The 12,231-nt window shown below is 45.8% G+C and overlaps 1 non-coding gene across 1 annotated transcript; it reads right to left on the reverse strand.

The window, feature by feature from the left end:
• Nucleotides 1-8,752: 8,752 nt before the first annotated feature.
• Nucleotides 8,753-8,839, reverse strand: TRNASTOP-UCA (transfer RNA opal suppressor (anticodon UCA)). Its single transcript has one exon. It is a non-coding gene; the product is annotated as a tRNA-Sec (tRNA).
• Between the last annotated feature and the right edge of the window lie 3,392 nt (nt 8,840-12,231).

Raw genomic sequence — 12,231 nt, forward strand, 5'->3', positions numbered from 1 at the left:
CATAGACAGTGACAGCAGTGTGACACCCGCATAGACAGTGATAGCAGTGTGACACCCGCATAGACAGTGACAGCAGTGTGACACCTGCATAGACAGTAACAGCAGTGTGACACCCACATCGACAGTGATAGCAATGTGACACCCGCATAGACAGTGACAGCAATGTGACACCCGCATAGACAGTGACAGCAGTGTGACATCCGCATAGACAGTGATAGCAGTGTGACACCCACATAGACAGTAACAGCAGTGTGACACCCGCATAGACAGTGACAGCAATGTGACACCCGCATAGACAGTGACAGCAATGTGACATCCGCATAGACAGTGACAGCAGTGTGACACCCGCATAGACATTGACAGCAGTGTGACACCCGCATAGACAGTGATAGCAGTGTGACACCCGCATAGACAGTAACAGCAGTGTGACACCCGCATAGACAGTAACAGCAGTGTGACACCCGCATAGACAGTGACAGCAATGTGACATCCGCATAGACAGTGATAGTAATGTGACACCCACATAGACAGTGACAGCAATGTGACACCCGCATAGACAGTGACAGCAGTGTGACACCCACATAGACAGTAACAGCAGTGTGACACCCACATAGACAGTGACAGCAGTGTGACATCCGCATAGACAGTGATAGTAATGTGACACCCACATAGACAGTGACAGCAATGTGACATCCGCATAGACAGTGACAGCAATGTGACACCCGCATAGACAGTGACAGCAGTGTGACACCCACATAGACAGTAACAGCAGTGTGACACCCACATAGACAGTGACAGCAGTGTGACATCCGCATAGACAATGATAGTAATGTGACACCCACATAGACAGTGACAGCAATGTGACATCCGCATAGACAGTGACAGCAGTGTGACACCCGCATAGAAAGTGACAGCAGTGTGACACCCACATAGACAGTAATAGTAATGTGACACCCGCATAGAAAGTGACAGCAGTGTGACACCCACATAGACAGTAATAGTAATGTGACACCCGCATAGACAGTGACAGCAGTGTGACACCCACATAGACAGTGATAGTAATGTGACACCCGCATAGACAGTGATAGTAATGTGACACCCGCATAGACAGTGATAGTAATGTGACACCCACATAGACAGTGACAGCAGTGTGACACCCACATAGACAGTAACAGCAGTGTGACACCCGCATAGACAGTGACAGCAATGTGACACCCGCATAGACAGTGACAGCAATGTGACATCCGCATAGACAGTGACAGCAGTGTGACACCCGCATAGACATTGACAGCAGTGTGACACCCGCATAGACAGTGATAGCAGTGTGACACCCGCATAGACAGTAACAGCAGTGTGACACCCGCATAGACAGTGACAGCAATGTGACATCCGCATAGACAGTGATAGTAATGTGACACCCACATAGACAGTGACAGCAATGTGACACCCGCATAGACAGTGACAGCAGTGTGACACCCACATAGACAGTGACAGCAGTGTGACATCCGCATAGACAGTGACAGCAGTGTGACACCCGCATAGACATTGACAGCAGTGTGACACCCGCATAGACAGTGATAGCAGTGTGACACCCGCATAGACAGTAACAGCAGTGTGACACCCGCATAGACAGTAACAGCAGTGTGACACCCGCATAGACAGTGACAGCAATGTGACATCCGCATAGACAGTGATAGTAATGTGACACCCACATAGACAGTGACAGCAATGTGACACCCCGCATAGACAGTGACAGCAGTGTGACACCCACATAGACAGTAACAGCAGTGTGACACCCACATAGACAGTGACAGCAGTGTGACATCCGCATAGACAGTGATAGTAATGTGACACCCACATAGACAGTGACAGCAATGTGACATCCGCATAGACAGTGACAGCAATGTGACACCCGCATAGACAGTGACAGCAGTGTGACACCCACATAGACAGTAACAGCAGTGTGACACCCACATAGACAGTGACAGCAGTGTGACATCCGCATAGACAATGATAGTAATGTGACACCCACATAGACAGTGACAGCAATGTGACATCCGCATAGACAGTGACAGCAGTGTGACACCCGCATAGAAAGTGACAGCAGTGTGACACCCACATAGACAGTAATAGTAATGTGACACCCGCATAGAAAGTGACAGCAGTGTGACACCCACATAGACAGTAATAGTAATGTGACACCCACATAGACAGTAATAGTAATGTGACACCCGCATAGACAGTGACAGCAGTGTGACACCCACATAGACAGTATAATGTCCCGCATAGACAGTGATAGTAATGTGACACCCGCATAGACAGTGATAGTAATGTGACACCCACATGACAGTGACAGCAGTGTGACACCCACATAGACAGTGACAGCAGTGTGACACCCACATAGACAGTGATAGTAATGTGATACCCGCATAGACAGTGACAGCAGTGTGACACCCGCATAGACAGTGACAGCAGTGTGACACCCACATAGACAGTGATAGTAATGTGATACCCACATAGACAGTGACAGCAGTGTGATACCCGCATAGACAGTGACAGCAGTGTGACACCCACATAGACAGTGACAGCAGTGTAGTACCCACATAGACAGTGATTGTAATTTTACACCCACATAGACAGTGACAGCAGTGTGACACCCGCATAGAAAGTGACAGCAGTGTGACACCCACATAGACAGTGACAGCAGTGTGACACCCACATAGACAGTAATAGTAATGTGACACCCGCATAGACAGTGACCAGCAGTGTGACACCCACATAGACAGTGATAGTAATTTTACACCCACATAGACAGTGATAGCAATGTGGACACCCACATAGACAGTGACAGCAGTGTGACACCCGCATAGACAGTGATAGTAATGTGACACCCACATAGACAGTGACAGCAGTGTGACACCCGCATAGACAGTGATAGTAATGTGATACCCACATAGACAGTGACAGCAGTGTGATACCCGCATAGACAGTGACAGCAGTGTGACACCCACATAGACAGTGACAGCAGTGTAGTACCCACATAGACAGTGATTGTAATTTTACACCCACATAGACAGTGACAGCAGTGTGACACCCGCATAGAAAGTGACAGCAGTGTGACACCCACATAGACAAGTGACAGCAGTGTGACACCCACATAGACAGTAATAGTAATGTGACACCCGCATAGACAGTGACAGCAGTGTGACACCCACATAGACAGTGATAGTAATTTTACACCCACATAGACAGTGATAGCAATGTGACACCCACATAGACAGTGACAGCAGTGTGACACCCGCATAGACAGTGATAGTAATGTGACACCCACATAGACAGTGACAGCAGTGTGACACCCGCATAGACAGTGATAGTAATGTGACACCCACATAGACAGTGATAGCAATGTGACACCGCATAGACAGTGACAGCAGTGTGACACCCACATAGACAGTGACAGCAGTGTGACACCCCGCATAGACAGTGACAGCAGTGTGACACCCACATAGACAGTGACAGCAGTGTGACACCCGCATAGACAGTGACAGCAGTGTGACACCCACATAGACAGTGATAGTAATGTTACACCTGCATAGACAGTGACAGCAGTGTGACACCCACATAGACAGTGATAGTAATGTGACACCCGCATAGACAGTGATAGTAATGTGACACCCGCATAGACAGTGATAGTAATGTGACACCTACATAGACAGTGACAGCAGTGTGACACCCGCATAGACAGTGACAGCAGTGTGACACCCACATAGGACAGTGACAGCAGTGTAGTACCCACATAGACAGTGATAGTAATTTTACACCCACATAGACAGTGATAGCAATGTGACACCCGCATAGACAGTGACAGCAGTGTGACACCCACATAGACAGTGACAGCAGTGTGACACCCGCATAGACAGTGTCAGCAGTGTGACACCCACATAGACAGTGACAGCAGTGTGACACCCGCATAGACAGTGACAGCAGTGTGACACCCACATAGACAGTGACAGCAGTGTGACACCCGCATAGACAGTGACAGCAGTGTGACACCCACATAGACAGTGACAGCAGTGTGACACCCACATAGACAGTGACAGCAGTGTAGTACCCACATAGACAGTGATAGTAATTTTACACCCACATAGACAGTGATAGCAATGTGACACCCGCATAGACAGTGACAGCAGTGTGACACCCACATAGACAGTGACAGCAGTGTGACACCCGCATAGACAGTGACAGCAGTGTGACACCCGCATAGACAGTGACAGCAGTGTGACACCCACATAGACAGTGACAGCAGTGTGACACCCACATAGACAGTGATAGTAATTTTACACCCACATAGACAGTGATAGCAATGTGACACCCGCATAGACAGTGACAGCAGTGTGACACCCGCATAGACAGTGACAGCAGTGTGACACCCACATAGACAGTAATAGTAATGTGACACTTGCTGACTGTACAGACATTTTACATGGTCAGAGCTCATATACATTTATCCAATGTACTTTTTTTATTCCAAAACATAGTTTTTAACACTCATTTTGAACCCGGTAGAAACCTCCTAACAGACCTGGTTTGAGGGCTCTGTCCTTCATCCCACTGGACCTGGGACAGTTGGGAGATGTCTCACTAAGTGATGCTATTTCAGGGTTAGATGGTGTTTACATGTTACGGCTCTGATTATATAATACTGTGTGTTGATGTAGTGAGATAATTGTCCCATCGTTCTAAAGGTTAAACGCTGCTTAGAATTAATAAAACAGGAGGGTTGTAAAGCGCCCATAAGACACCATTCATCCTATGTGTATACACTATCCAGCAGTAAGTTATCTGATAGACAGCGGGTCATTGGGAACATGAACCCATGAAAAGTCCAATAATAATAGGACAAATAAGACTCAGGGCTAGATTTACTAAGCTGCGGGTTTGAAAAGTGGGGATGTTGCCTATAGCAACCAATCAGATTCTAGCTGTCATTTTGTAGAAGGTCTAAATAAATGAAAGGTAGAATCTGATTGGTTGCTATAGGCACATCCCCACTTTTTCAAACCCGCAGCTTAGTAAATCTAGCCCTCAATGTTCACACTAATGAGAAGGCAGCACGCCCTATTTCTCTCGCCCTAATAATAACGTGCGCTGCAATAAAGGTGCGTGTGATCTCTGGGATCAGAGACATCCTAGATAGGGAGCGGCAGTGATCAATGTCTCCAATATCAACATTTACTGTCTCACTGAGTCTGTTACCAGACTGAGCCATATTCTTTCCTTGCTGCTGCAAGGGATCCTGGGTAGTGTATGTCTATATATTACTAGACTAACTATAATGTGTACATGTATGTCTATATATTACTAGACTAACTATAATGTGTACATGTATGTCTATATATTACTAGACTAACTATAATGTGTACATGTATGTCTATATATTACTAGACTAACTATAATGTGTACATGTATGTCTATATATTACTAGACTAGCTATAATGTGTACATGTATGTCTATATATTACTAGACTAACTATAATGTGTACATGTATGTCTATATATTACTAGACTAGCTATAATGTGTACATGTATGCCTATATATTACTAGACTAGCTATAATGTGTACATGTATTACTAGACTAACTATAATGTGTACATGTATGTCTATATATTACTAGACTAACTATAATGTGTACATGTATGTCTATATATTACTAGACTAACTATAATGTGTACATGTATGTCTATATATTACTAGACTAACTATAATGTGTACATGTATGTCTATATATTACTAGACTAACTATAATGTGTACATGTATGTCTATAATATTACTAGGACTAACTATAATGTGTACATGTATGTCTATATATTACTAGACTAACTATAATGTGTACATGTATGTCTATATATTACTAGACTAGCTATAATGTGTACATGTATGTCTATATATTACTAGACTAGCTATAATGTGTACAAGTATGTCTATATATTACTAGACTAACTATAATGTGTACATGTATGTCTATATATTACTAGACTAACTATAATGTGTACATGTATGTCTATATATTACTAGACTAGCTATAATGTGTACATGTATGTCTATATATTACTAGACTAACTATAATGTGTACATGTATGTCTATATATTACTAGACTAACTATAATGTGTACATGTATGTCTATATATTACTAGACTAACTATAATGTGTACATGTATGTATATGTATAGTTAGTCTAGTAATATATAGACATACATGTACACATTATAGTTAGTCTAGTAATATATAGACATACATGTACCACATTATAGTTAGTCTAGTATATATAGACATACATGTACACATAATAGTTAGTCTAGTAATATATAGACAAACATGTACACATTATAGTTAGTCTAGTAATATATAGACATACATGTACACATTATAGTTAGTCTAGTAATATATAGACATACATGTACACATTATAGTTAGTCTAGTAATATATAGACATACATGTACACATATAGCTAGTCTAGTAATATAGAGCATACATGTACACATTATAGTTAGTCTAGTAATATATAGACATACATGTACACATTATAGTTAGTCTAGTAATATATAGACATACATGTACACATTATAGTTAGTCTAGTAATATATAGACATACATGTACACATAATAGTTAGTCTAGTAATATATAGACATACATGTACACATTATAGTTAGTCTAGTAATATATAGACATACATGTACACATTATAGCTAGTCTAGTAATATATAGGCATACATGTACACATTATAGTTAGTCTAGTAATATATAGCATACATGTACACATTATAGCTAGTCTAGTAATATATAGGCATACATGTACACATTATAGCTAGTCTAGTAATATATAGACATACATGTACACATGTACACTTTAGCTATCTAGTAATATAGACATACATGTACACATTAAGCTTGTCTAGTAATATATAGACAAGCATGTACACATTATAGCTAGTCTAGTAATATATAGACATACATGTATACATTTTAGCTAGTCTAGTAATATATAGACATACATGTACTCCTTATAGCTAGTCTAGTAATATATAGACATACATGTAAACATTATAGATAGTCTAGTAATATATAGACATACTGTACACATATAGACATACATGTACACATTACAGTTAGTCTAGTAATATATAGACATACATGTACACATTACAGTTAGTCTAGTAATATATAGACATACATGTACACATTATAGTTAGTCTAGTAATATATAGACATACATGTACACATTATAGTTAGTCTAGTAATATATAGGCATACATGTACACATTATAGTTAGTCTAGTAATATATAGGCATACATGTACACATTATAGTTAGTCTAGTAATATATAGACATACATGTACACATTATAGCTAGTCTAGTAATATATAGACATACATGTACACATTATAGCTAGTCTAGTAATATATAGACATACATGTAAACATTATAGTTAGTCTAGTAATATATAGACATACATGTACACATTACAGTTAGTCTAGTAATATATAGACATACATGTACACATTACAGTTAGTCTAGTAATATATAGACATACATGTACACATTATAGTTAGTCTAGTAATATATAGACATACATGTACACATTATAGTTAGTCTAGTAATATATAGGCATACATGTACACATTATAGTTAGTCTAGTAATATATAGACATACATGTACACATTATAGTTAGTCTAGTAATATATAGGGATACATGTATACATTATTGTGACTAATACCCCCCCCCCCCCTCCTCATGTTGATGCCAAATATGTTGGATTTCTGGAAAAGATTTCTTGGAAATGGTTTTCATTCTGACAATTATTATGGACGTGTTTCTCAGATCTTCTCCCCACAGTGTAGAGACGCTGCCGCCCTGCACACCCCATTGAACAAAACAAGGAGAAAAGGGTTAATTCATTGTCCCACGTTATTAAGCTGTGTTCCTGGAGATGTCCCTATTTTTCAGTATAAATGTTTTTCTGTATGTGACATTTTTACATGATGAGAATTGTGTCGTACTGGATGCGAGGACGCATCGCGGGCGCTGGGCTTAGATGCGGCGCTTTCTGGGACTTAAAGATCGAGGCCGCTTCTTTTAATGAATGAAATGTGTGCAAGTGAGAGGGGTCAGTCACTGTAGGTGTCCACTCGAAAAATATACAGGTAGGTTAATTGTCTGCTATCAAATTGACCCTAGTCTGTGTGTGTGTTAGGGAATTTAGACTGTAAGCTCCAATGGGGCAGAGACTGATGTGCATGAGTTCTCTGTACAGCGCTGCGGAATCAGTGGCGATATATAAATAACTGATGATGATGTGTGCAGGTACTTTGTTGTCAGATACCACATTTGTGGGGTGTTTTCCCCAGACCCCCTCCCCACCTGTGTCTCCCTCATACACGGTGGTGTCCTAAGCCCCCTCTCACCAACCTCTCTTCTTGGGTGTGTGACATCATAGCCCATCACCAACATGGGGGCCACCTGCTACCCCCCATATCAACACCCACATTCAGTGTTTTAGGTGCCCCTAGGCCCTGGTGTTGGCTCTGCCTGTACCTAGTATTACTCCACTGGGTCTGCTGTTACTGACATCTACCACATGCAATTAGGAAGTTTGAGGCTGAGGTGCCTGTATCTGACTCTAAGAACTACATTTCCCATAATGCCTTCTGCTCCCTTAATTAATAATGAACATAAAAGATCACATTTCGCCCGAAGGGTGGAATTGAACCACTCTGTCCCTAGACAGCTACAGGTTTGAAGCCTGCACCCCAGACCACTGAGGATCATCCGGGCACAGGTTAAGGACTCCTCCATGGTATATGAGGTCCTAGGTCTCTGCTCCGTCACAATCGGGGAGATTACTGTCGTGTTAGACAGACATGTTCTGTGTATTGTACTACAGTAATATATCACACTCCCCTGCACAGGACTAGTTATCTTCTCCTAAATACTGGTGTAACCAGCAGACGGTCCATGTTACAGGACAGACAGATATGCAAATCACTGCAATGCATGCTGGGATGTGAAGCACAAACGTGAGCAGGTCTCTGGCAACACAGAGGTTAACAGAACAACTGCAAAGCTGCGGGGATAATGGCAGCATGTGTGTAAATGTCGGGACAATCTGCACACTGGGTCAGGCAGAGTCAGATGCAGGAAAATTACAGGGAGAGGTGGTGGGGGGGCAGGGAGTATTACTGGGGGAGGAGACGTGGAGTATTACAGGGGGGGATGTGGAGTATTACGGGGGAGGTGGGGGGGAGGAGACGTGGAGTATTACAGGGGGAGGTGGGGGGAGGAGACGTGGAGTATTACAGGGGGGGACGTGGAGTATTACACGGGAAGGTGGGGGGAGATGTGGGGTATTACAGGGGGAGGTGGGGGGAGACGTGGAGTATTACAGGTGGGGGGACATGGAGTATTACAGGGAGAGGTGGGGGGAGATGTGGAGTATTACAGGGGGAGGTGGTGGGAGGCAGGGAGTATTACTGGGGGGAGGAGACGTGGAGTATTACAGGGGGGGATGTGGAGTATTACAGGGGGAGGTGGGGGGAGGAGACGTGGAGTATTACAGGGGGGGGGACGTGGAGTATTACAGGGGGAGGTGGGGGGCCCCCTCCCGCTCTCCAGTCACGCCCCCAACTCCCGGAAGCAAGTTTCCGGGAGTTGGCAAGTATGACGTGGAGTATTACAGGGGGAGGTGGGGGGAGACGTGGAGTATTACAGGGGGAGGTGGGGGGAGATGTGGAGTATTACAGGGGGGGGGACATGGAGTATTACAGTGAGAGGTGGGGGGAGATGTAGAGTATTACAGGGGGAGGTGGGGGGAGATGTGGAGTATTACAGGGGGAGGGGGGAGGAGACGTGGAGTATTACAGGGGGAGGTGGGGGGAGACATGGAGTATTACAGGGGGTGACGTGGAGTATTACAGGAAGAGGTGGAGGGAGGAGACGTGGAGTATTACAGGGGGAGGTGGGGGGAGGAGATGTGGAGTATTACAGGGGGAGGGGGGGACACGTGGAGTATTACAGGGGGAGGTGGGGAGAGGAGACGTGGAGTATTACAGGGGGGGCGTGGAGTATTACAGGGAGAGGAGGGGGAGACGTGGAGTATTACAGGGGGAGGAGGGGGGAGATGTGGAGTATTACAGGGGGAGATGGGGGAGACGTGGAGTATTACAGGCGGAGATGGGGGAGACGTGGAGTATTACAGGGGGAGGAGGGGGGAGATGTGGAGTATTACAGGGGGAGGGATGGGGAAGATGTGGAGTATTACAGGGGAAGGAGGGGGGAGACGTGGAGTATTACAGGGGGAGGTGGGGGGAGGAGACGTGGAGTATTACAGGAGGAGGAGGGGGGAGACGTGGAGTATTACAGGGAATAAGGGGAGACGTGGAGTATTACAGGGGAGACGTGGAGTATTATAGGGAATGGGGGGGAGACGTGGAGTATTACGGGGAATGGGGGGAGACGTGGAGTATTACGGGGAATGGGGGAGACGTGGAGTATTACAGGGGGAGGAGGGGGGAGATGTGGACTATTACAGGGGGAGAAGGGGGACACGGGGAGTATTACAGGAGGAGGAGGGGGAGACGTGGAGTATTACAGGGGAGACAGAAAGTATCACAGGGGGAGGAGGGGGGAGACGTGGAGTATTACAGGGAATGGGGGGATATGTGGAGTATCACAGGGGGAAGAGGGGGGAGACGTGGAGTATTACAGGGAATGGGGGGATATGTGGAGTATCACAGGGGGAGGAGGGGTAGACATGGAGTACTACAGGGGGAGGTGGGGGGAGGAGACGTGGAGTATTACAGGGGAGGAGGAGGGAGATGTGGAGTATTACAAGGGAGGAGGGGGGAGACATGGAGTATTACAGGGGAGACGGAGAGTATCACAGGGGGAGGAGGGGGGAGATGTGGAGTATTACAGGGGGAGGAGGGGGGAGACGTGGAGTATTACAGGGGGAGGAGGTGGGGAGATGTGGTGTATTACAGGGGGAGGTGGGGGGAGGAGACGTGGAGTATTACAGGAGGAGGAGGGGGGAGACGTGGAGTATTACAGGGAATAAGGGGAGACGTGGAGTATTACAGGGGAGGAGGAGGGAGATGTGGAGTATTACAAGGGAGGAGGGGGGAGACATGGAGTATTACAGGGGAGACGGAGAGTATCACAGGGGGAGGAGGGGGGAGATGTGGAGTATTACAGGGGGAGGAGGGGGGAGACGTGGAGTATTACAGGGGGAGGAGGTGGGGAGACGTGGTGTATTACAGGGGGAGGTGGGGGGAGGAGACGTGGAGTATTACAGGAGGAGGAGGGGGGAGACGTGGAGTATTACAGGGAATAAGGGGAGACGTGGAGTATTACAGGGGAGGCGTGGAGTATTATGGGGAATGGGGGGAGACGTGGAGTATTAACGGGGAATGGGGGGAGACGTGGAGTATTACGGGGAATGGGGGGAGACGTGGAGTATTACAGGGGGAGGAGGGGGGAGATGTGGACTATTACAGGAGGAGGAGGGGAGACGTGGAGTATTACAGGGGAGACAGAAAGTATCACAGGGGGAGGAGGGGGGAGACGTGGAGTATTACAGGGAATGAGGGGATATGTGGAGTATCACAGGGGGAGGAGGGGGAGACATGGAGTACTACAGGGGGAGGTGGGGGGAGGAGTATTACAGAGGAGGAGGGAGATGTGGAGTATTACAAGGGAGGAGGGGGGAGACGTGGAGTATTACAGGGGAGACGGAGAGTATCACAGGGGGAGGAGGGGGAGATGTGGAGTATTACAGGGGGAGGAGGGGGGAGACGTGGAGTATTACAGGGGAGACAGGGAGTATTACAGGAGGAGGGGGAGACGTGGAGTATTACAGGGGAGACGGAGAGTATCACATGGGGAGGAGGGGGGAGATGTGGAGTATTACAGGGGGAGGAGGGGGGGAGACGTGGAGTATTACAGGGGAGAGGAGGGGAAAGACGTGGAGTATTACAGGGGGGAGGAGAGGTGAGACATGGGGTATTATAGCGGGAGGAGGGGAAGATGTGGAGTATTACAGGGGGAGTATTACAGGAGGAGGGGGAGACATGGAGTATTACAGGGGAGACGGAGCGTATCACAGGGGAGGAGGGGGGAGACGTGGAGTATTACAGGGGGAGGAGGGGGGGAGATGTGGAGTATTACAGGGA

Source organism: Mixophyes fleayi, chromosome 9 (genome assembly GCF_038048845.1).
Source record: "Mixophyes fleayi isolate aMixFle1 chromosome 9, aMixFle1.hap1, whole genome shotgun sequence".
Classification (NCBI taxonomy): Eukaryota; Metazoa; Chordata; class Amphibia; order Anura; family Limnodynastidae; genus Mixophyes; species Mixophyes fleayi.